Raw genomic sequence first — 26,662 nt, 5'->3', positions numbered from 1 at the left:
GCTCGGTCATGAGGCTGCGGGTTGAAAATAGCAGGCACAGACTCACACCAGGTCTGCTCGTCCTGCCTCGGGCTGGAACACGCCCAGGAGGCTATCGACAACCCCAGCTCGTGCGGGCATTGTGCCCGTTTCACCCGAAAGAGCCTCCACCGACGGCTAGCACACCAAGCTAGCTTGTTTGAACAGGACTCCCTCATGTCCACTGATTCGCCGTTTGGCAATCAAGAAACGGGGGCGTCCGCCGCAGAGACTGAGCCCCTCACTGTGTCGGTCTGGGGCTCATTAACAGCGGCAGCTGCGGAACCGGGATCCCACGCCGTGTCAGGCCGGGACCCGGTGGCGGCAAGAGACGCGGGAACGGAGCCCCACGCCTCACCAGGCGGGAGCTCCCGGCGAGACCTCACCATGGTCTCGCCCGCAGAGGCTCGGCCTGCTCCGCATACCGCCGATGGAACTGCTGGTGGCAGCCCACCTCCTACCGAGGATGGGCCCGTCACCAAGCAGGAACCCCACGCTGCCAGCGAAGCTGGACCGTTTCCAGTCGACCATGACTGAACGGTCCTACAGAGCCGCAGCGTTGTCCGCCAGGGCTCTGAACGTTTCCTCACTGCTAACCGCATACCAAGCTCCTCTGTGGATATGGATATGTTGAGTAATCCTGGACCGGCCGTTCTGGATGAGTTTGCTGCGGTCACAGATATTTGTCTCCGTGTCCAACGCTGCGCCGTCCAGGCCACGGGCAAAACAATGGGGATCATGGTGGTGCAGGAAAGAGCTAGAGGGCTCAACCTCACCAACCTCCCAGACCGGGAATAGGAGGATGTGCTTGACATGCCCATCGTTCCCGAGGGGATTTTCGGCTCCGCTCTTGCCTCCATGCAGAAGAGATGCGAGTCGAAAAAGAAGGAGGACGAGGCCCTCCACCTCTGCCTCCCTCGAAGGGCCCAGCCGCTGCCCTTCGTCCAAGCTGCTCCGAACCCTGCTCGGTTCAAAATACCGAAAACGCAGAGGTCGCAGTCCGCCCCGAGTCCCCAGTCCAGGCAGGGGACGAGGGCGAGCTGGCCTAGAAAATCTCCGGTTCCGGCTGCAGCCCAGGCGCAGCCAACCCAGAATTTCGGCCAGCAGTCGAGGAAAAAGAAGCGAGCGGCGTGACAGCCCCTCCTTCTCCCCTCTGTGACAGAGCTGGAAGTCTACGGTTCCCCAGCTCTAAATGTGTTCCCGCCGCCTCGAGAGATGCCTCAACACCATCCTCAAGTCCGCATAAACACATGTCACACACTTATTGATTTTTCTGTCATAAAACATTTTCCGCTAACGCATCCAGGCTTCGAGCCAAGGGCGCAGTTCGAAAAAAATGAAAAGAAAAACAATAAAAACAATAAACAGTCCGTCAACTGTTCCCCTTCTGAGAGCAGCTACGGCCTCTCTCAAAGGGCGGACAATTGACGGGTCTGTGAAGGCACCACCGTCACGCGCATGCGCAGTGCCGGCTGGACCTGTAAAGGCACCACCGTCACGCGCATGCGCAGTGCCGGCTGGGGTCGTGAAGGCACCACCGTCACGCACATGCGCAGTGCCGGCTGGAGCTGTAAAGGCACCACCGTCACCCGCATGCGCAATGCCGGCTGGGGTCGTGAAGGCACCACCGTCACGCACATGCGCAGTGCCGGCTGGAGCTGTAAAGGCACCACCGTCACGCGCATGCGCAGTGCCGGCTGGGGTCGTGAAGGCACCACCGTCACGCACATGCGCAGTGCCGGCTGGAGCTGTAAAGGCACCACCGTCACCCGCATGCGCAATGCCGGCTGGGGTCGTGAAGGCACCACCGTCACGCACATGCGCAGTGCCGGCTGGAGCTGTAAAGGCACCACCGTCACGCGCATGCGCAGTGCCGGCTGGGGTCGTGAAGGCACCACCGTCACGCGCATGCGCAGTGCCGGCTGGAACTGTAAAGGCACCACCGTCACGTGCATGTGCAGTGCCGGCTGGAGCTGTAAAGGCACCACCGTCACGCGCATGCGCAGTGCCGGCTGGGGTCGTGAAGGCACCACCGTCACGCGCATGCGCAGTGCCGGCTGGAGCCGTAAGGGCACCACCGTCACGCGCATGCGCAGTGCCGGCTGGGGTCGTGAAGGCACCACCGTCACGCACATGCGCAGTGCCGGCTGGAGCTGTAAAGGCACCACCGTCACCCGCATGCGCAATGCCGGCTGGGGTCGTGAAGGCACCACCGTCACGCACATGCGCAGTGCCGGCTGGAGCTGTAAAGGCACCACCGTCACGCGCATGCGCAGTGCCGGCTGGGGTCGTGAAGGCACCACCGTCACGCACATGCGCAGTGCCGGCTGGAGCTGTAAAGGCACCACCGTCACCCGCATGCGCAATGCCGGCTGGGGTCGTGAAGGCACCACCGTCACGCACATGCGCAGTGCCGGCTGGAGCTGTAAAGGCACCACCGTCACGCGCATGCGCAGTGCCGGCTGGGGTCGTGAAGGCACCACCGTCACGCGCATGCGCAGTGCCGGCTGGAACTGTAAAGGCACCACCGTCACGTGCATGTGCAGTGCCGGCTGGAGCTGTAAAGGCACCACCGTCACGCGCATGCGCAGTGCCGGCTGGGGTCGTGAAGGCACCACCGTCACGCGCATGCGCAGTGCCGGCTGGAGCCGTAAGGGCACCACCGCCACGCGCATGTGCTGTGTCGGTGGGGATTGTCGAAATGGGGCACCACAGTGCTCAGACACTGGAGGGCCCCATAACACAACAAATAGAGACTCAGAGGGGAAGAGACGTGACATCTCAGCTGGCTCTAAGGAGCATACAGCGGGAGATGCTCACGACATCTGCTTGGGTTTCTCAAGACAGTTACACGGAGCTACAGACTCCAAGTCACCGTCACCCCCCCTCGCTTCTCGGGCATTCTGGATTTGCAGGCCCAAGGAGAGTCAGCCCATATTCTGGAGAGAGAGAATCTCTCACTCCTAGAAAAGAGGGCTATATCTATTGTACCCGCCGAGCAGAGTCAGGGCGGCTTCTATTCCAAGTACTTCCTCGTTCCCAAACGGGGAGGGAACGGAATTCGGCCAATACTTGATTTGAGGCACTGAACAAATATCTAAAAAGATATAAGTTCAGAATGCTCACTCACACATCTCTGCTGCGGCTCGTGCGACAAGACGACTGGTTTACATCAGTCGACCTGAAAGATGCGTACATCCCAGTATATTACCCACTTAGGAAATATCTGAGATTCGCATTTCAGGGGATCTGTTATGAATACAGAGTACTCTCCTTCGGTCTGTCTCTCAGTCCAAGGGTGTTTGTACGATGTACGGAAGCCGCGATAGCCCCGTTAAGACAACAGGGTATTCGCCTGGCGACCTACCTGGACGACTGGCTGCTTCTCGCACAGTCGGAGCAGGAGGCTGTTACGCAGACAAATGTCCTCGTAAAGCACCTGCTCAACCTGGGTTTCATAATAAACACAGAGAAGAGCATGTTGTGCCCCGCGCAGACTATACTCTTCCTGGGTTTACGCCTGAACTCGGTGCCCTTTTCAGCTCGCTTGTCAGCGGAAAGAGTGAAAGCTTTCAGAGCTTGTCTCGCTCTTTTCCAGCTGCGCAAACATGTTCTCTTCAGATCATGCCTGCGATTGCTGGGGCTCATGGCGTCAGCCATCCTGGTCGTACGACTGGGACGCTTACACATGAGGGAGTTTCAGCGCTGCCATGGCGCGTGGAGAGTTATGGTTACTGTGAAATGCGTAATGGCACTGCGCCACTGGCTGCACCCGACTTTTCTAGTACGAGGTGTGCCTATGGGTGCTGTCCTTTCACGGAAAGTGGTAACCACGGACGCATGTCTGACAGGTTGGGGAGGTATTTATGAAGGTCGCCCGGTGAGGGGTCTCTGGAGCAGAGACCTCCAGCGGGCGCACATAAATTACCTGGAGCTTTTAGCTGTGTTTCTCACCCTAAAACGCTTTCTGCCTTTCCTCAGGGGACATCACGTCCTCGTGAGGACAGACAATACGACCACAATATCGTATATTAACCGCCAAGGGGGTTTGCGTTCTCTCCAGTTACACACACTGGCGCGCAAACTTATCCTATGGAGCGGGAGACGTCTCCTCTCTCTGAGAGCGACGCACGTACCGGGAGTGATGAACTTCGGGGCAGATCTACTGTCCAGAGGTATACCACTTTATGCAGACTGGACTCTACATCCAAGGATTGTGAGCCAGCTGTGGGTGCGTTACGGCAGAGCCGTATCGAAAGACAACGCTCAGTGTCAGCTGTTCTTTTCGATGCGCGATCTAAATGCACCGTTAGGCGTGGATGCACTCGCGCACAATTGGCCCCCGGGCCTTCTGTACGCGTTCCCACCCCTGGCTCTGATACCCCCAACTCTGGCCAGAGTGAGAGAGCAACGCCACACACTTATCCTGATAGCTCCGCACTGGCCAGCTATGTACTGCCCAGCGGAGATATATCAGCTGCAGTGCGGGCAGCCATTGCAGCTCCCACTACGCAGGGACATACTGTCCCAAGCGGGGGGGGCAATCTTTCACTCACACCCAGAGCGCTTGGCTCTATGGGCCTGGCCCGTGAGTGGTACAATCTGAATACAGTGTGACATGAAGTTGACCCTGGCAGCTGCCAAGCGAGCCAGTGGCACTCATGCGCTATCTGTACAGTCTTCATGCACTCAGTTCGCCCCAGGGCAAACAGAGTGTGGTTGAAGCCCAACCCTACCTTTATCTTAAGGCGGTTGGTTCAGGTACCACATTTGACATTGAGGCATCCTCCCCGCCACTGTATTCCTCCGGGGAACAGCGGCCGGATTTGCCGTGTCCAGCCCGTGCTTTACGCACGTACAGGGACAGATCAAGGGTGCTTCGTCATAATGACCAACCCCTTGTGTCCTGGGCTAACCCTTATAAGGGCAAGCCTGTTACTAAGCAACGGCTCTCCCACTGGTTTGTGGAAGCAATTGCTTTGGGGCTCATACGAGTCAGAGTTCGCAGGCACCCTCGGGTCCGCGAGCTCTTTCGACTCAGGGTCTGGCTGCATCCTGGGCTCTGTCCAGGATGTCTCCCATCCAAGATATTGGTGCAGCGGCGAGCTGGTCCTCGCCGCTCACTTTTGTCCGCCTCTTAACAGGCTGGACGTTCTGCTCCCAGTGTGACTCAAGCAGTGCTGGGAACCTGGTTGAGTCAGAGCTCTACCTGTTAAGTTCTGGTTGGTTTGGTGATTTTCGAGATAAGCTCGTCTGACAATACGGGAGCTACAATTTCCCATAGTGAGACATCGAACGGAGTGTTATGAATGAGAACTATAGGTTACTTACGTACGACAATCGTTCTTCTCTGACATCATTACCAAAAACAACGCACGTGCCTTGTTTGCTACCGTCGACAGACTAACTAACCCCCCAGTGTCAGTAGCCTCTGAATTTCTATCCACCAGGGCGTGCAATGATTTTGCCTCCTTTTTCACTGACAAAATTCAGAAAATCAGACAAGCAGTCAGTGCCTCTGCATCAGGAACAGCAAATGTGTTGTCCCTATCTCCACTTAACATCAATTCAGACATCATGACACAATTCCATCAGATTAATGATAAAAACCTAGAGGACATTATTCAACTTCTGAAATCCTCCTCTTGCTGCCTTGATATTATTCCAACAGGATTTTTCAAAGATGTTTTTCCTTGCATGGCCTCAGATCTACTTCATATAGTAAACAAATCTCTTCACTCAGGTGCTTTTCCACAGGCCCTGAAAACTGCAGTCATTAAACCGCTCTTAAAAAAGAATAATCTAGATGCTTCAGTAATGAACAATTACAGGCCCATATCAAACCTCCCATTTCTAGGTAAAATCATTGAAAAAGTTGTTTTTCAACAGTTGAGTAATTTCTTGCATTTAAATAACTGTTTTGATGTGTTCCAGTCAGGCTTTCGTCCAAACCACAGCACTGAGACTGCTCTTGTAAAGGTCTTTAATGACATCCACTTAAACACAGACAGTGGCAGAACTTCAGTGTTAGTATTATTAGATCTCAGTGCTGCGTTTGACACTGTTGACCACAGCATATTACTAGACCGACTGGAGAACTGGGTGGGACTTTCGGAAACAGTTCTGAATTGGTTTGAATCCTACTTAAAGGACAGAAACAACTTTGTTTCTATAGGTAAATACACATCTGAGTTGACAAATATGACATGTGGGGTTCCTCAAGGCTCCATCTTGGGGCCTCTTCTCTTTAACATCTACATGCTACCACTGGCTCAGATAATGAAGAACAACAAAATAAGTTACCATAGCTATGCAGATGACACACAAATTTACGTAACAATTTCACCAGGAGACTATGCTCCAATTCAAACACTGAGTAAGTGCATTGAACAAATCAATGACTGGATGTGTCAGAACTTTCTCCAATTAAACAAAGATAAAACTGAGGTAATGGTTTTTGGAGCCAAGGCAGAACGTATAAAAGTTAGCGCTGAGCTTCAGTGTGCAATGTTCAAAACAACAGATAAAGCCAGAAATCTAGGTGTAGTCATGGACTCTGACCTGAGTTTCAACAGTCACATTAAAACTGTTACTAAATCAGCCTACTATCACCTAAAGAATATATCTAGGATTAAAAGACTAATGTCACAGCAGGATTTGGAAAAACTCGTCCATGCTTTTATCTTCAGTAGACTCGACTACTGCAATGGTGTCTTCACAGGTCTCACTAAAAAATCTATTAGGAAGCTGCAGCTAATTCAGAACGCTGCTGCTCGAGTCCTCACTAACACTAAGAAAGTGGATCACATCACTCCAGTTCTGAAGTCTTTACACTGGCTTCCTGTGTGTCAAAGAATAGATTTCAAAATACTGCTGCTGGTTTATAAAGCACTGAATGGTTTAGGCCCAAAATACATTTCTGACCTCCTGCTAAATTATGAACCATCCAGATCTCTCAGGTCTTCAGGGACTGGTCAGCTTTCTGTCCCCAGAGTCAGAACTAAACATGGTAAAGCAGCGTTCAGTTATTATGCTCCAAATATCTGGAACAAACTCCCAGAAACCTGCAGGTCCGCTGCAACTCTTACTACTTTTAAATCCAGGCTGAAGACTTTTCTTTTTGTCGCTGCTTTTAATTGAACTATTCATATCTTAGACTGCACTGTAACTTTTATCCATGTACTTTTTTCTTTTAATGTTTAATTGCACTGTAACTTTTATCCATGTATTTTTTCTTTTAATGTTTATTTTATTAGCTTTTCTTTTTAATGACTGATTTTAAATGCCATTTTCTTAATCTCTTTCATTTTTTGTAAAGCACTTTGAATTGCCTTGTGTTGAAAAGTGCTATATAAATAAACTTGCCTTGCCTTACGTAACCCCAGTTCTCAGAGTAACATGAAGTGAGATGTCTCACCAGACGGCCCTCCTTGCTATGGTGAAGCGAGAAGAGGTGCTTATTTTGAATGACGCATGCGTCGTGGCGCAAGCTACTTATAGGGGGTGAATTCCCTGACGCTGACGTCAAGATCACCAGCCAATCAGGATTGGCGTAATGAGATTGATGCTTCTGTTTGCTCCGCGATGAGGCGCATCCCATAGTGAGACATCTCACTTCATGTTACTCTGAGAACTGGGGTTACGTAAGTAATAGTGCTGTAGCGACGCGTCGACTTCAAAATATCGTCGACGACATATTTCCGCGTTGACGCGTCGCTACACACACGTGGGTCACCCAAAGCAACAAGCAGTTCGCAATCGCACTTCAAACACAATGGAGACTGAAACGGCTACCACCTCCTCCTCACAGGATTGCGCACGAAGCCCCCAAACGAAAACATCTCGCCCTAGGTCTTCAAAAGCATGGGAATATTTTAAAGTTAGTCCAAAACGCAAAGATATTTATATATTTATATCTCACTGAGACTGCTGCATAGCCTAGCAGAAGCAGCAGCTAGCTGTGGTGGCTACCATTAGCAGCTAGCATTTGCTCTCCGATTTTTACATAAAAATGGAATTATGGATTATAAATTCAATCATTTTTTTATACATAGACGTTAAAAACCTATGGATTAACCGATTCAGCCGCGTTTTTTCTCATTTTAATGCCATTGAACACGTCTTTTGATCAGATTGACAGCTACGGTGGTGAGACGATCTCCCTAGAAGCTCTGTGAAGGTACGTGTTGTGATGACTGTATTTGCTTCCCCTGTCGCGAGTCCGGATCACTCAGTGATGATACTATATACCTACATAATCTGTGGAGTCTCAGCTTTAATCGGATATCTTGTATGTGCAGCTACGATAAGTAATAAGGGTACTTTTATCTTGAGTTCTGTGCCAATGTCCGTTAGCATTTTTCGCTCAGGGGTCATTTAGATGCTTCTTATGAGACTTGTGTTTTGTTTTGGTAAACATGGTTTGTATCGTCAATTAGCTGAGATTATTTCCGTTAATCTGGTATAACACATTAATAGCTAGGTTCTTAAATATTAAGATCCCCTGAGACACAGTATCGTTAAAAACATTTTTTTTACATTACGTTTTTTTTACATTACGTTTTTTATGAATTGAACAACAGAAAAATAATCGTTAGATTAGTCGACTAATCAATCAAATAATCGCCCGATTAATCGTTTTCAAAATAATCGTTTCCCCCCAGCACTAGTAAGTAACCTATCGTTTTTCTATTTGGTGGTTTGTGTTCCAGCTGTGCGCAGCGTCTCCACTGCAGCCTATGCGTCTCATTCTGGATGAGCTGCAGAGGTCGGATGGCACATGCAGGTAGACCAGCCAGGAGGGAGTTGCAGTAGTCTAGGCGTGAGATGATGAGAGCCTGAACCAGAACCTGCGTCGCTTTCTGTGTCAGCTGGGGACGTATCTTCCTGATGTTGTAAAGTGTGTCTGCAGCAATGGGTTGTGGCAGCTATGTTTGCAGTGAAGGACAGGTTGTTATCTAGGGTCACACCCAGATTCCTTGCAGTCTGAGTCGGGGAAACAACTGAGGTGCCGATGTTGATTGTTAGGTCAAGAGTGGGACAATCTTTTCCCGGAAGGAAGAGCAGCTCAGTCTTGTCAAGGTTGAGCTTGAGGTGATGAGCAGACATCCACTGAGAGATGTCAGCTAGACAAGCAGAGATGCGTGTGACGACCTGGGTCTCTGAGCGGGGAAAGGACAGAATTAATTGGGTGTCGTCAGCGTAGTAGTGGTATGAAAAACCATGCGGGCTAATGACTGATCCGAGCGAGTTTGTGTACAGGGAGAAGAGGAGGGGACCAAGAACAGAGCCCTGAGGGACCCCTGTAGTTAATTGACAAGGGTGGGACTCAGACCCTCTCCAAGTCACCCTGTAGGTACGGTCTTTCAGATATGAGGTGAGGAGGGAAAGTGCAGAGCCTGAAACTCCAAGTTTTTGGAGAGTGCGAAGGAGGATCTGATGATTCACTGTGTCGAATGCAGCAGACAGGTCCAACAGGATGATGACAGAGGAGAGGGATGCAGTTTTGGCAGTGTGCAGTTCCTCCGTGACAGCAATGAGAGCAGTTTCTGTGGAGTGACCTGCCTTGAAACCAGACTGGTGCGGATCCAGAAGGTTATTCTGATGGAGATAACAGGAGAGTTGTTTAAAGACAGCGCGTTCAAGTGATTTAGACAGGAACGGGAGGAGAGAGACAGGCCTGTAGTTTATAACATCAGACGGGTTGAGAGTAGGTTTCTTTAGGAGAGGGTTTACTCTTGCCTCCTTGAGACTGTTTGGAAAGTGACAAGAAGTTAGAGAAGTGTTGATGAAATGGGTGAGAAACGGTAGAATATCAGGAGCGATAGTCTGAAGGAGGTTTGAAGGGATAGGGTCCAGAGGACAGGTGGTAGGGCGGGCAGAGGTAATGAGGGTAAGAACCTCACTTGGAGAGAGAGGGGAAAAGGAGGTTAGTGTGTTGGTGGAAGGAGGGTCTGGTGACCCAGCGGTGAGTAAAGGTGAGTCAGAAAAAGAAGAGCGAATATCATCAACCTTTTTTTCAAAGTGGGTAACAAAGTCGCTTGACAGAAGTGAGGAGGGGGGAGGGGCTTTTGGAGGGTCCAAGAGGGTGGAGAAGATGGAGAATAGTTTTTTAGGATTGGAATAGGAAGATTGGATCTTATCTTGAAAGAAAGTGCTTTTTGCCTGAGAGATCGAAGCAGAGAAAGAGGAGAGGAGAGCCTGATAGGTTAGGAGGTCGTCACGGTGTTTGGATTTCCACCGTTTCCGCTCTGCTGCCCTAAGGACGGTTCTATTAGCACGCAGTGCATCATTTAGCCAGGGAGCAGGAGGGGACTGACGAGCCTGCCGAGATGTGAGAGGACAGAGAGAGTCCAGAGTGGATGAGAGAGTAGAGAGGAGAGTTTCTGCAGCAGAGTTTGAAGGCAGGAGTTGGAACGAGTCAGAGGAAGGGAGGGCTGAGAGCACCGATGAGGCAAAGGTAGAGGGGGAGATATATCCACCAGTTAAAGGAAATACAACTAATGTGTTGTGTTATATTAACTGTACGATTTACCACATATGGTGTTCTTAGCTTCCATACCTCCTGTGTTTTACGACTTATCAAGTCTTGGCAAATGGCATAAAACATGATTAAACATGATAGTAGGCTATATCAGAGTTCCCGTTAGCCGGTAATTACCGGACTATGACCGGTAAAATATGCTGAAGACCGGCAAATCTAAATCTCTCCGGTCAAAGTGTCCGGTCAAAATAATTTCCACTTAGTGCAATACCGCATCAGTTGCGCAACTTGCGCCACTTATGTGACAGACAAAAGAGTATGTGACAGACAAGAATAGTCAATTCTAATGTTTAATACTTAATGTGGAGAAAGAGATGTCCTGGATGGGTTGATTGTGCGTTGATCTGTTGGTAATGCCTCAGGGTTCCGGTGGGCATGTAAACAAATGCATAATGCTGCGCTATACTTTGCGGCCTCACCCGGTTGCATAGCGACGCTTATTGTTTAGGTGTCTTTTGATAAGCAGGTAGTCCTATCATTAGCTAGAACTAGCTGGATCTGATCGATATGGACATAAACGCGAATGAAGTCTAATCTGACGGGAGAGAGAGATCAGCTGCTGCTGACGAGTCGACACGCAGCTCTGCATGATCACATGCAGCGGTGAGCGGAACAAAACACACACTTCAGGTTAGAATATCACACGTAGCTATTTTAATGACCTCTCAAACTACCTAAACTAGTTATAGATATGTTTAATTTTACTGTCGGGTCACTCATTACTGATCCGCGAGCTGCATGATACTGACGGGCTGTCAGGAGAGGGGGAGAGTGCCCCGTGTATTATTCCCGTGTTATTGTAAATTACTGTACACTTTTGAATAGTTAATCTACTATAATTAGTTTGTTTAATATCGAATCATATCAATTTGTTTTAAAGCTCAATAAATAACAAAGAAGACCTTTGACCGGCACTTTTCAAATTTTGTCCGGAAGATTTAAACTTTAACGGACATGTTGACCGGCGAAAAAATATTCTAACGGGAACTCTGGGCTATATAAAACCATGCTCGTATCTACAACCTATATAAATGCAAAATGGCGTCAGTTTAGACGTAATACTGTCCTTCTGCTTACTGCATCATTTATGAGAAAACATTTCATAACATCAACACAACATATTCGAGGTGGTTTTCAATAACATATCCGTATTTATTTATTTCTCCAAGTTATGTTTTTGCGTGCACTGAGGAGTCGCAAACAGGCGTTTGTTTAATCATTTTAAGATTGGCTTTAATCAATGTTTTAAAATGAATTCTTCATATATGATAAATGAGAGGTAACGTTTTATTTATGGTATTATTTCCACATATTTCTCTCCATTCTTCCTTCTGCCAACGGTGTCGCAGTTTCTCGTCTCTCCCGTTGTTGTGCTTAGTGCGTATGGGTTAGAGTTTGCGTGGAGGACCGCACATTTTCCCGTCAAGTTAGTATTTTATAAATCGCAAACATTGTTTAGAAACTGGCGTACGCCATCTTTTGAGCGTATATCCCTTTATAAATGAGGCCCCTGGTCACAAAATCATGATGATGTGATACCAGTTTTCAAGCACAGTAAATATTCTCTTCCCAGAGTATATGATGGGACCAAAGTGATGATTTAGTACATGGTTTTAATAATACTTTTGCTTTTCAATGTTTGCATTTCAAACCATATTTGCCTTGATTTACAATATCTTCTCATTTGTTTTATCAGTACAGTTTTGAAGATTTTGTGCAAAAACAGTCTTTGCCATAGTCCACTTTGGAATTTCAGGATTGCACTTTTAACACACTTGAAATGTTCTCACTTGCTTGGTTTCAAAACATAACAAATGCCATTATCTGTTCATTGGGGACCATCAATGCTATTTTTCATTGCTGTTGCCGGCCACTATTGCTCATGTAAACCTACTACTGCTGCGCCCCCTGTAATCTCAGATGCACCCAGTCATTTTGTTCTGGAACCGGGCCTGTACATGGCCATATACTAAACACACTACAGAGCCCATTCCGTGTCCTGTTATTGTTTACTTCCTCTCTGCCTTCTTCTGGTGATTTATGTGACGTCCAGCGCTCCATCTTTTAACCTCTTTTCCTTTCTCTTTCTTGATCCTCCTTAGCAACCTTCATTATTATAATAGTCCTTGACAGTGGTCTGTACTACTGTATTAACAACGTGTCACATGTTAAGAATTTAAGATCAGAATCGAGTATTCAACTAAGCCGTGTAATACAAGTTGTTAGTAGCCTTAAGGGCCTACACAGTTGTTATGCTATACCACATTGCCCTTCACTGGATGTATAATGAGCTGCACTAAACTACATTTTAGCATTTAAAATACCTAGCCATTCTTTTGCGGTTATTTTGGTGAAAGCTTCTCAAAAGTAACTAAAAAGTAGTGTAACTCATTACATTTCAGAGACAGTAATATTGTAATGTAACTTATTACTTTCAAAAGACAGTAATAAGTAATATGTAATATATTACATTTTGGAAACTTGCCCAACACTGCTCATGTGTCTGTGGATAGATTTTGTCACCTTAAGCAACCGTGTCACATGCAGTCTCAAGACTTTGCAGATATAGTTGGGATATATGGGCTGTCCCGTCACCGCCTTCTTGCCCGACCTTGTGCCTGGTCTCCTGAGTTCCCCAGCCGTGGTCTTCGCCCTCATGCCTGGCCCCCTGAGTTCGCCCGCTGTGGCCTTCGCCCCTTTATGAACTCTGCCTTGCCCCCGGGCCGTCCGCCCGAGATTCCCACCATGAACTCTGCCTTGCCCCCGGGCCGTCCGCCCGAGAACCCCTCCATGAACTTTGCCTTTCCTGGGCTGTCGATCCAGACCCGTCCTCCGGACCCCCTCCACCCACCCATTTGGCCATTTTAGACTTTGTGTAGGGACGTCTGGAATTCGTCCCTTGAGGGGGGGGGGGTTATGTCAGGATTTGAGTTTTGTATGTCTTTGGGTTTATTTTGCTGTTCTGTTCTCCCTGTCTCATGTTTTCCTCCTTGTTTCTTGTCTGGTCCTTCTCCCTGTGTTTTCCTTCCTGTCGTTAGTTTCCCTGGTGTGTCTGATTGTCTAATTGTGTTCACCTGTTGCCCTTGTGTTTCTCACTCCCCTGCCCAGCTGTTTCTTGTCCGGTGATTACCCCTCTCTGTATTTAGTCTTGTCTCTTCCTGTGTTCCCCTGTCGGTTCATTGTTTGTCTTCCCTTCACGTCATGCTCCATGTTGCTCACGGTCAGTTTTTGTGTTGTTGTTTTCTGTGCTACCATTTCGAGTTATGCCATGTTTTGTTTATCAGCTTTTAAATAAAGCTCGCTTTTTGTTTCAAGACCTTTTTCCGTTTTTGTAGTCTGCATTTGGGTCCTACCTTTTCCACAAATCGTAACAATATGTGCGGAGGATTCCTGATCAGCGAAGACTTTGTGCTCACTGCTGCGCACTGTAGCGCCGAGTGAGTATAACCTTTATCCACTATATTTGAATCATTCAATTAGAAAGCTATTTGAAAAGTCTTCAAGATACATTAACCACCTTTTATTTGTAAATATTATCTTCAATATTGAATATTATCTTTCATTGAGGGAACCGGACAGGGTCGTTGTTGGCACTCACGATCTCAGCAAAGTTGGTGAAGAAAATGTAAGAATCATTGAAAAGAGATATAAACACCGATCCTATTACCAAGTAGACAAAGGTAATGACATCATGCTTCTCAAAGTAAGTACTGTAGAGTTATATTTGTATTTATTCATTTAGCAAACTATGGATAAGCTTAAAATGAGAATAATTTGGGTAAAACTGTGAGCTGCATTTGGGGCCTGTTGACATGTGTTTTTGAGGACAAAGGAAGATGGGGGAAGGTGAGAGCATGTCCTGATTTGCATTCAACTTAGATCTAGCTACCGTGTTTGTGATATTAAGAGAGGTCCCTTGGGTTTCTCTGGTGCTTATCAATAGTAGCAGTTAAGTGAATACTGTTCAAACAATACCTGTGTTTGTGTTTTATATTGATTTCTCTGTTTTATCCTTTCATAAATGTAAGGACTACAAATGGCTATAAACATTCTGGGCTGGTTGGAGTAAACAGGGTTTTATTGCTCTGTGGGGGAGGTGTAGGTATGCAGGCCTTGAGACCTTTTGTTGGAAAGTGAGCCTGTTTGGTTTCCTGCTGGCCAGAGTTGCGTCTCCCAATGAGATGACCTGAAAAGATGACCAGCTGACCTAACACCAAACCCCTCCTTCTTACTCTGGTATATCTCCGGTGGATCCCTGGCGTTCGGCCTCTTCTTCACATGCTGCCCTCGGGTGAAAGTAGCTCTGCAGTATGCGGACCAGGGCAGGAGTAAGCCGGCATTACTCCTTAAGCATTACAATATAACTGTAATATATCATGTTGTATTGTAATGATTGTATTGCATTGTCATATTGCCATTAAAGTAGATTATTGTTAACGGTTACTTTGTAGATATGGATTCCTTCCTGTATTATAACCAGCTTCATAGGAACGCGCGGAGATTTGAAAAGCGGACCAGTTATCCCTCCAAATCTCTAACAAAATGGTGACCCGACGTCTAGATATAACGAAGCGGAGGAAGAATTCAGACGCTTTCAAACATCTCAGACAATCAGCAGGACTCTGCAACTTTGCAAATAAGGTAAGCAGACGATGAAAGTCGCCTGTCTGTAATTGGATACGCTAAAACTTTAGGATTGTCTGTAGGCGTTTCAAAGTGTTTTTATAGTTTAAATGGAATATACAATGCATATTTTACTATGTTAGGAAAGTTATATACAAAACGTAAACGTTGATCGACAGGTAGACGAAAGTCCTGCGTGACGTAAAATAGAGCAGTTTGGCGTGGATCTGCAGGTAGATTATTCCTGAGTGGCGTAGAAATGGTGCAGTTTGTGTGAATGCGAGGTTTGAATCCTGCACGGCAAAACCTGGAAACTCGATAAATCAGATCGAGTCGCCGTTTAAAACTGGGGTTTAAATAACAGACCAATGCTAAAAGCTTAAAGCCAGAGGTCTGTTATATATTAAACCAAGGTAGAGCGTTTCCCTTTGTCTGGAAACTTCTGCTGCTGCCATCTAGTGGCTGAAAGGGGGTATCACACCCTTGAAACTTCTGCTGCTGCCATCTAGTGGCTGAAAGGGGGTATCACACCCTTGAAACTTATGCGAGCTTAGAGTTTAATCATTACATTGCTGGCCGGTATTGAAGACGGGAAGCACGTTCCCAGTATATTAATTATAACTGATTTTGGTAAACTGGTACAAAACAATAAGGGATTGAACATTTTTTACAACGACAGCACCAGGAGATGAGTAAACTCAAGAATCTGTAGAGTGTAAATACATTGTGCAAAACACATTTTACACTCGAACTGTTTGCAAATGTAGACAATATAAATAAATGTTCAGAAAGAAGACATAGGCCTACACTTGATTCAAATTTCATTACTGTGATCCGATTGGTGTGCTCTGCAGGTTTACTATTGTTCGAAGTAACAGTGGGATTTAAAATGAGAGAAGATATGGAGATGTTCTTTCATAGTGTGTGGAATATGTGATGCTGGAAACATGTAAGTATTTCAGAGTTGTGTTGGGTAAATATGTAACAATGGATGAAACAATTTTTGGAGTGAGTTTTTGTAATATCATAAGTAGACATTAATTATGTTGTTTAGATGGCATTTAACAACTAAGACAGATAGTATGATTAGAAAGAGACAGAGTGGAAAGGGTTGGATTTATTTAACATCAGTGTGCTAGACTTCTTATAGGTAATGTGTACCGGGACCTGGACTCCCCCTCTGAGTTAGAAAGGCTTTGATCCCGACCCTCCAAGCAGACAACGAGACCTAACCCAACAGGAGACTCCTCCTTCTCCATCGTACAGACAGAGAACCAGAGCTGAACCAACAACGACCTGAGGCATCCAGAACCAAACCAGCATGCTGACAAAGAGGCACACTCTCATCGGTCCCTCAAACAGGACATGAAGTTCCAAACTGCGCCGCGAGATTTGGCACAATAGACATGAGAGCAGAATCCGCCCTCCATAAAAACAGCAGAGAGACTGTAAAGGAGGAGTGCAACAACAGTGGCATGATGGGGCTGCAGATGTGACTGGGCCAATGGCGGCCTACAAAAGTTACAGCGGATGGATTCAACAGCTGATGGACTGAAGAGAAGACAGAATCAGAGGAGTTGGCATGGTCGATTAGAAGTGAGGAGGCTGGGGTCACGGCTTGAGAAAACCAGGGGAGGAGGAAAGGAGAACGGGAATGAGTGAGTTACACATAAACGCACTTATTCACAAAACGCACATTTAAATAACTTGAATTAACTTCATAAATACGGAAAGACAGAAAGATTTATTAATCATTTGGTAAATTAAAAATAGCAGTAAAGAGGAAACTATTAAAGTAAAATGATAATCATCCTAAAACACACTGACAGAGTATAACCATATTCTTCAATATTTTCATCATGTTAACAATTCATTCTTTAAGACATTTTTATTCACGTGTGAATAAAGTAGTGATCTCATTGGTTACAATATTGATCACCATTAAAAGGATAGTTTTAGGAACCACTCTATAGGACAAATCTTTGTTTGTATTAATGGCTAGTGCCAAGCCACATATTAAATTCCAATCTAAAGTGTTGATTTCACCATTGTGGCATAGTTATTACCAGACTTCGGTTTTAAATCCTTGATAAAGGAGGGAGTAATTGTTGCATGTTCGGACACCCAAGGTTCCACACACTGCTAAAGAGTTTAACATCGTTTTTTAAGTAGACCAGAATTATAATGAGCTATGAAATGCAGAGCGACACAGATCCTAGTAATGTTTTGACTCAAGATAATAGTTATTGTACAAAAGTTTCTGAAATAGATCATTAGACATTTTAATTAGTAGTGGTACTCGAAGGAAGTGAGTTTTGTACCAAGTTTCAGGAAAAGTGGGAGGCGGAAGTCCCAATGACAAGTGAGAATCATCTTGAAAATTATAGTTGAAATCGTGACATATTTTTGTAGACAAAGGATACTGGCCTATGCTGAAATGTCAAAGTCTCTGCAGAGCACGACACATGGCCAAAAAAGACGGAGACCAACTGACCTTTGACCCTGACCGACAATGTAACTTGACAAGGCACTGTGGATGACTGACTCTGGGGTGAACCTGACCAAACTTGACATGACAACCAGACAGTGTGAGTGTGAATGTATGCCGGCATGTGATCAGTGTAACTGCATGATTCTAAAACAATAACTAACCAAGCATGTTTTTGGACTAACATATTATTTTGGAGCTCCAAGGGAAACGAGAGGTTTCCTAAAAATTCCACAAAAAGGGGAAACCGCACATGTGATATTTTCCTCTCACATGAGTTGGCGGTTTGCAAATGTAAAAGCTGAAGATTCTGTTTCTTTTAGGCCTGAAGGACGGAGAGGAACACTTCTTTTCACTGAAGTGTTCACTGTGGAAATAATGATAATAATGTTCGTTATGTTCCTAACCAATTACCTGACAGTTTTTGTTCCCCTCCCATTACAGGCTTTTGTTACACATGAGTTCATGTGTAAAAAGGGGGGAGTGAGTATAATGTATCAATGTCAACATGGCTGTAAAATTCACAATTTAAATTTTTCTTTTAAGGATTGACAGAAACCTTCCGCCCCAACCCAGATGTTCAAACTGAGCATTGAATGTAATTAACCTGCTCCATATCTGGGGATAAGATACTGTTTGATGAATGTTGAGATGTTTCTAAATATTGATTTGAATTATAGCAGGTAACAAAGAATCAGTGGCCAAGGGGCTACTGTGAAACCGAAGAAGTTGACCTGTGATAATGAAACAATTTTGTAATATTTTAACAGACATTAGAGCAACTGAGGTTTGAAATGTAGAAAGAACATATTACAGTTAAAGCTAAAACATAGTAATGTAATGAGACAGAATTTAATTTAGACAACATCATGTAACTAGCCTGGTAAAGAAGTAAAAGCCATAGACTTTATTGTTTAGGTCATTATGGGGATATACATTTCATCTAAATTTAGAATAGAAAGACATTTGATGACAGTTTGTTGGAATTCTGTATTCATTTTTTCAGCGTGATAATATCTAAGCACTGACAGGTAGAAGCAGTATCACCAGGAAATCATTCACTTTGTTAGCATCGTGATTTTGGTTGTTTTTGAATCCATAACATTAGTGTGTTTCTTTACCAGAAACATTAGCAGTTCATATTAGATTTGGATTTTAAATAGGATTTCATTTAAAAATAAACACGGATGTTTGTCAGAAATTCAGAGCTATTGAAATATGTTATTTAGTTTACCTAAAGATGTTGAGGTTCTTATTTAGTTGGCACAGTCCAAGTATTAAGATTCTGAAGCTGCACTGGCAGATAGGAGGTCTACAATTGATTTAGAAAACCTGTTCACAGACGGCTGTTGTTTCAAGACACCCCACCAACAGGCTCCAAGTGGGTCAAAACAGCTGAGCGTAGGCTTGAGGGAGTTGTATCAGATTTCTCCACACAGGTCACTGGCGCCAAAAGGGGGACCCGAGAAGCACGAGGACAAAGTGGCTCAACCCCAGGCTCTCCGACCCCGACCGAGTGACCCAGCGGACCTCTTATGCCGTCTGCCTGGGAGAAAAGGGGGACAGCTCGTACCACGGGAGCCAGTGTGCGGCGGGGAAACCACCTGCTAGGACCAGGGGACGACATCAGGACGGACGTGGCCCTGGCAGACGTGGACTACTCGGAAGCAGCAGACTGGAGGAGCAGGACCCTGGAGACATCCTTACAGCAGACGACCCGGGAGGCATCATCAGCGGGCCGGAGAAGGAGGACCCTGGAGACATCTCTACAGCATCGACCCGGAAGCCGCCATCAGCGGGCCGGAGGACGAGGAGGAGGAAGACATCTCTCTAGCAGGCAGCCCAGAAGCTGCCGTCAGCGGATTGGGGGACAAAGACACGGCAAGCCAGGACGGCACAGGGAACTTGTCGAGGCAGCAGAGGAGTCTACTTCGCTCTGATCAGTTCCACCCGTGAAGGGCAAGCTGCATCTCCCCCTCCCTATTAGCTGTCCTTGTGGGCTATTCCTCCGAGGGGGGGGGGGGGCTGATGATTCTAGCACTCAGCTACCCCCTCATGGTTCCTTCACTGCCATGGAAAGTGGTGTTCTGTCTCCATGAAGGTTTCAAGTACTCTAAATACCAGCTTCGGATGGATTTACGGACACAGTAGAAAATAATGACAGTGGGTATATTTCAAAATGCCTTGTCTAAGTTTATCTCTGGAGAAGGAGATAAAAAGGGGGATTTGTAGAGTTATATTTGTATTCATTCATGTTAGCAAACTATGGATAAGCTTAAAATGAGAATAATTTGGGTAAAACTGTGAGCTGCATTTGGGGCCTGTTGACATGTGTTTTTGAGGACAAAGGAAGATGGGGGAAGGTGAGAGCATGTCCTGATTTGCATTCAACTTAGATCTAGCTACCGTGTTTGTGATATTAAGAGAGGTCCCTTGGGTTTCTCTGGTGCTTATCAATAGTAGCAGTTAAGTGAATACTGTTCAAATAATACCTGTGTTTGTGTTTTATATTGATTTCTCTGTTTTATCCTTTCATAAATGTAAGGACTACAAATGGCTATAAACATTCTGGGCTGGTTGGAGTAAACAGGGTTTTATTGCTCTGTGGGGGAGGTGTAGGTATGCAGGCCTTGAGACCTTTTGTTGGAAAGTGAGCCTGTTTGGTTTCCTGCTGGCCAGAGTTGCGTCTCCCAATGAGATGACCTGAAAAGATGACCAGCTGACCTAACACCAAACCCCTCCTTCTTACTCTGGTATATCTCCGGTGGATCCCTGGCGTTCGGCCTCTTCTTCACATGCTGCCCTCGGGTGAAAGTAGCTCTGCAGTATGCGGACCAGGGCAGGAGTAAGCCGGCATTACTCCTTAAGCATTACAATATAACTGTAATATATCATATTGTATTGCATTGTCATATTGCCATTAAAGTAGATTATTGTTAACGGTTACTTTGTAGATATGGATTCCTTCCTGTATTATAACCAGCTTCATAGGAACGCGCGGAGATTTGAAAAGCGGACCAGTTATCCCTCCAAATCTCTAACAGTACACATTTTTTTTGGATCAAATTAGTAATTTAACTTTCAGCTTCATATTCAGCCATTTTTTGTTGCATTGAAGTCTGAAGAATAAAAAAGTATTATCTTATATTACAGACATTGCTAGTTTTGTGAGATTTACCTTGAGATTTTGTTCCTCTCCAGTTGAAGAAGAAAGTTGCCGGGAACAAAAAACAAATCATTGCCCTTCCTCCTTCTAATATGCACAATCAAGAAAAGAAAACCTGCCATGTAGCTGGATGGGGTTTCATAAAGACTGGTCGTGGAGTTGTTGATAGGCTGATGATGGTGGATGTGTCAGTCATAAACCTGAACGCATGCTCTAAGTCAGGGGTGTCAAACTCAATTTCATCGTGGGCCACATCAGCATTATGGTTGCACTCAAAGGGCCGGTTGTGGCTTTAAGACTTTATAAATATACATATATATAATATTGTGGTGGCACGTTATTGGACATAATTCACCTTCAGGCTTGTGTTGCAACACGGACCCGTTAAGAGTGTGACACCGGAAGTTAGATTCATTCAGGCTAGCATGACATGCAGTAGCAACAAGTGTATTCCAGTCTTGTGTTTGAATGTATAATAAAGTGTGGAGTTCCATACTGAACACACCGCCTCCGACTCCCATTCATCGGCTCTACACTGGTGACCCCGACTTTTCCGAGAAGGTTTCCGGAAAATTAACGAACATGGCTGAGCGCGATGTTTTCGTAAAGCTGCCGGAGTTTTGGGAGAATGCCGCAGCGCGTGGTTTGCACACGTGGAGGCGCACTTCACCTGCCGACAGGTCCGTGACGGGGACCTGAAATACTACCACGTTGTAGCAGCGGTAGGAGGCTCCACGTCGTCCAGGTTGGTTGGTTTTATCACAGACCCCCGACACCATGGCAAATATGAGGCGATTAAGGCCCTCCTCCTTAAGACATTTAGCTTATCTGCTAAGGAGAGGGCCCGCCAGTTGCTTGACATTCAGGGCCTAGGAGACAGCAAGCCATCTCAGCTAATGGAGAAAATGCTAAATCTGCTAGGGGGGAAGATCCCCGGATTTTATTCACGGAGATTTTCCTGCGTCAATTGCCTCCCCAGGTCCAGACGGCGCTGGCCAACACGCCTGTCACGGAGCCCCGTGTCTTGGCTGAGGAAGCGGATTGTTTTTTCCTGGCTACACAACAGCCCGGTGCAGAGACGTTATCCGCAACGCTCAGCGGCCCATCTGCAGTCAAGAAAGCGTGGCGGGGGCAGGACACGGCTGTATCGAGCCGGCGTGGAGACACCGGAGAGTGCTTTTACCACGCACGTTTCGGGACAATGGCGAAGAAATGCATCGATCCGTGCAGCTACAAACCCCCGGGAAACGGAGGGGCCGGCACTCAGTAGTGGCCCTGAGCGTCGGCGGCACGTGCAGGCTCCTCTTCGTCAGCGTCAGCGTTTCGGGGAGCCTGTTTCTGTGTGACACAGGCGCTCAACGGAGCGTAGTTCCCGCGTCGAGTGAAGACGTCACCCGGTGGTCCCATTCGCACGTACGGCGTGAGGACTATGTATTTGTGCATCGGAGGACCGCGTTTCAGCTGGGATTTTGTGACAGCGGACATTTATTTTCCCCTCCAAGGAGCGGATTTATCCGGTGCCGCACATTCAGGACTTTTGGGCGCATCTGGCCGGTACGGGGGTGTTTTCCAAGGTGGACCTGGTGCGTTGATACCACCAGGTGCCCATGCACCCCCTGGACATTCCCAAGACGGCAGTGATAACACCTTTTGGACTTTTTGAGTTCCTGCGGATGCCTTTTGGGCTAAATAATGCCGCTCAGACGTTCCAGCGCCTGATGGATTCGGTGCTGCGGGACCTGCTGTTTGTGTTTGTCTACCTCGACAGAGGCTCACAGTTCACGTCCGAGCTCTGGAACGCCGTGGCGAGTGGTTTGGGGGTTAAGCTGCACAAGACTACCGCTTATCACCCTCAGGCTAACGGCCTCTGTGAGCGGTTCCATCGCTCCATGAAGGCGGCCCTCAAGGCCGGCCTTACGGACGGGAATTGGGTCGACAAGCTGCCCTGGGTGATGGGCCTGAGGACTGCGCCTAAAGAAGACCTGCAGTGCTCTACGGCTGAGATGGTATACGGTCAGCCGCTGAGGGTTCCTGGGGATTTCCTCCCTAATGCATCGGCTCCCTGGTCGGCGTCAGCCCAGCGGGTTTTCCTGCAGGACGCCGCTGAGGCCTTTGCTCCGATCCCTACTACTCAGCGTGGTACTCAGGTGTCCTGGATTCCCGCAGAGCTCCGCTTGGCGGGGCACGTGTTCATCCGGCACGATGCGCACAGAGGCCCCCTGCAGCCCCCTTTCCGGGTCTTGGAGCACGGGGACAAGCACCTGGTGGTCGACCTGGGTGGCAAGGCCGAGCACGTCTCGGTGGACCGGGTGAAGGCTGCTCACCTGGACTTAGACCAGCCGGTGGTGCTGGCTCGACCTCCGCGACGGGGCCGCCCCCCGGCCTCGACCCCGGTCACAGATTTAAGACCTGTTGTTCCGGTCCCTCACCTTCCGGAGGCCGCACAGGCGGAAGTCACTTTTCCGGACTCCCGTGCTCAGGAGTCGTGGGGGTCGGCGTATCGTTCCTCCCCGCCATGCTGATTTTGTTTATGTGTGAATTCTGGGGGTGCTTGTGTGGTGACACGTTATTGGACATAATTCACCTTCAGGCTTGTGTTACAACACGGACCCGTTAGAGTGGGACACCGGAAGTTAGATTCATGCAGGCTAGCATGACATGCAGCAGCAAGTGTATTCCAGTCTTGTGTTTGAATTAGGGCCGGGACTCGATTAAAAAAATTAATCTAATTAATTAGAGGCTTTGTAATTAATTAATCGAAATTAATCGCATTTTTAATCACATATACATATTTGACCTGAGAACAGTGAGAAGCAATTTTTTTCACATGGATTTTAGTATACCATTAGGCGCATTCACACCGCAGTACTTTTCCCACAAAGGTTCATGAGAACTCTTTGAACCTGGGGGAGGATTAGGCAAATGAAGCCGCTGACGTCACTTCTTCTTCTTCTGCTTTGGGTTTACTGGCAGGCCGCAAACCACTTCACGGCGTATACTGCCGCCCAAAGTCCCCGGAGTTGGGGACTGGCTTCAGTAGAAGCTGCTGGGAGTCCCAGCAGCTTCTACTGAAGCCTTCCGAGTAAATTGCCAGAACGCCGACACCTCCTCATCTCCACCGCTCCCATGTTTTATTTTGTGTTGCCATAAGTTAGTCTCTCTGCGTTTCTGCGTTGGGCTAATGCTAATAATGCTAATGCGAGGATAATAAAATGGCGGCTTCACAAAACTTTTTGGGAGTTTTACGGGGTGTGGTTTGCAATCCGCCCAGCCAATCAGACATATAGCTCTTTTCTCACAAGAGAGCCGTACGAAAGTCCCTGCTCTCTAGCAGCTCTCTGCTCTCTAGCAGGGACTTTCGTGGGGGTAAAAAGGTTCTCATGAACTAATTTTAGTACCGGCTCTTTTTGGTGTGAACGCGATAAAAGAGGCTAACGTCCACGCTAGCTTCCACGCTAGCTGCTATATGTTTTGCATTGAGGTGATACTTGAGGCTTGATGTGCTGCGGTGTTATGCGAATTCCTTTTTGCATAATTTGCACACAACCGTGCTCTTATCGACGCTTCCATCCGTCCGTTTTTTAAAACAACATTTCCCACTGTTGTTCACTGTGGTTTGTTGTTGTCTGAAGTCATGAACGTTAGTTGGTGCTCCAGTATAATCGGTACGCCTGAAACTCATCCAGTGAGAAACGTTCCGCGGTGCAAAAATAAGTGCGATTAAAATGCGTTAATTTTTTTAACGCGTTAATTTTTGTGTAATTAATTCATCTTAATTAACGCGTTAAAGTCCCGGCCCTAGTTTGAATGTATAATAATGTGTGGAGTTCCATACTGAACACACCGCCTCCGACTCCCATTCATCGGCTCTACAATATATACAAAATAATGTATAATACATCATTTCCTGTGCATTGGATTATTATCGGATAGGGTAATAACTTCATAATTAACTACGTCTGAAAGCAGAAGTTTAGGGTAAATAATTGCAAGTCTCTTCAGTGCGCATGTCACAAAACAAGATGCATTGTGGGACATGTAGTTCATGGGCAACGTGCTCCTGTAAAGTGAAGTGTAACCGTATAATAAACGTATTATATTCTTTGCATGCTCTTGCGGGCCACATTAAATGAAGTCGCGGACCGGATTTGGCCCCCGGGCCTTGAGTTTGACACCCCTGCTCCAAGTCATGGGGTGGTATTCCTTCCGATGTTATCTGTGCCGGCGGTTATGGCAGCCACAAAGGCTTCTGTCAGGTATGATTTCACTTTGTTGATGTAAAATGTAAGCTAGTATAAAAATGCTTTAAAAATCTTAAATAAAATAATGAATAATATTCCTTGTTGACAGGGTGATTATGGTGGTCCTCTGGTGTGTGACGGGATAGCTGTTGGTGTTGTGTCTTTCAACAACAACAAAATCTGTACCCAAATTATCCCAACGTCTACACAGAGATCTCCAAATACCTTGGCTGGATCAACAGTTAAAAAGCTTAATATTATGCAATATCATAAAGCTTTGCTTCAGCACACTTTGAATGTATTTAGGAGGGGAGGCTGTGTCTCAGCTGCTCTGTCAGTGTTCGCTCAATGTTGTTTTCTCTTTTCTTTATCCGAACACATGAGGTTTGAATCACTTATAGGAAAACGTTTTACTTCAGCAAACATTCATTGTAATATGGAGGCTTTGTGGTGTCACAGATTGGTCTATCAAGGTTTATTTCATCAGTATACATTCATTTTGTATGTTTAAATAATCATAATGAGATCCTGCACTTGGAGAGGTTGAGCATGTGACGTCACCATAGTTTCAATGTCGGATTAACAGTATCAGAAATCTAACTCAGCTGAAATTGTTTTACATGCTTTTATTACTAGTCGCTTGGACTACTGCAATTCTCGTGGTCTCCAAAAAAAATCTTTAAAGAAATTGCAATTAATTCAGAATGCTGCGGCCAGGATTTTAACAAACACAGAAAAAAGGGATCGCATTTTCCCTGTGCTGGCATCACTGCACTGGTTACCGGTGTCTTTCCGAGTTGATTTTAAAATGCTTTTAATTATTTACAAGGCTTTACATAACCTGGGCCCTACACACATCAGGGACTGCCTTTCTTTTTATAACCCAACAAGGACACGCGGATCCTCCGATGCATTTCTTTTAGAAGTACCTAAAGTAATACACAATACATCTGGGGAGGCTGCTTTATGTTTTTCCCATTGGATCTTAGAACAGCAAACTCCATTAGAGTTTTTAAAAGTAAATTGAAGACCTATCTTTTAATTTGGAGTAATTTTAGAGGTATAACAGTTTATGTTGTATTGTTTTATGGTTCTGTGATATAACTCTTTCTTGTTTGTTTATAACTTGTTTTTAATTATGTTCCTCCTTTTTATTTTGTATCTGTAAAGCACCTTAGGCTGCATCTTGCATTAAAGGTTCTATAATAATAATAATAATAATAATAATAATGCATTTTATTTTAAGATTGCTTATCTAGAAACTCAAATACACAGTAAAGCAATAGGGTTTTATGCAAATGTATTATCTTGGCATGATAAAAAAAAAGGTATCCATTGAGCTGTAGGGGAGAAGAGAGGGGAGGCAATCTTACTTCTCAGTACAGCAACCGTACCTAATGTGAAAGGCACAAAGGTTCATCAACATATATTTCAATATATTATCATAAGTTAAACTGTTCATTATGTAGACACTCCATTCTAAAATATTGTATATATCATCAATATTTGATTTGAACTATAGCCTTTTTGTATTTGTTTATTCCACTTATGGCAATTATTATAAAACAAAACATGTACTCTTT

General features: G+C 46.2%; 1 pseudogene; it reads left to right on the top strand.

Annotated features, from left to right (window-relative positions):
- The first annotated feature begins 20,909 nt into the window (after window positions 1–20,909).
- LOC117541382 lies at window positions 20,910–26,240 on the top strand (annotated as a pseudogene).
- Window positions 26,241–26,662: the final 422 nt, after the last annotated feature.

This window comes from Gymnodraco acuticeps, unplaced genomic scaffold (assembly GCF_902827175.1).
Source record: "Gymnodraco acuticeps unplaced genomic scaffold, fGymAcu1.1, whole genome shotgun sequence".
NCBI classification, from domain to species: domain Eukaryota; kingdom Metazoa; phylum Chordata; class Actinopteri; order Perciformes; family Bathydraconidae; genus Gymnodraco; species Gymnodraco acuticeps.
This window is presented reverse-complemented; position numbering and strand designations above follow the sequence as displayed.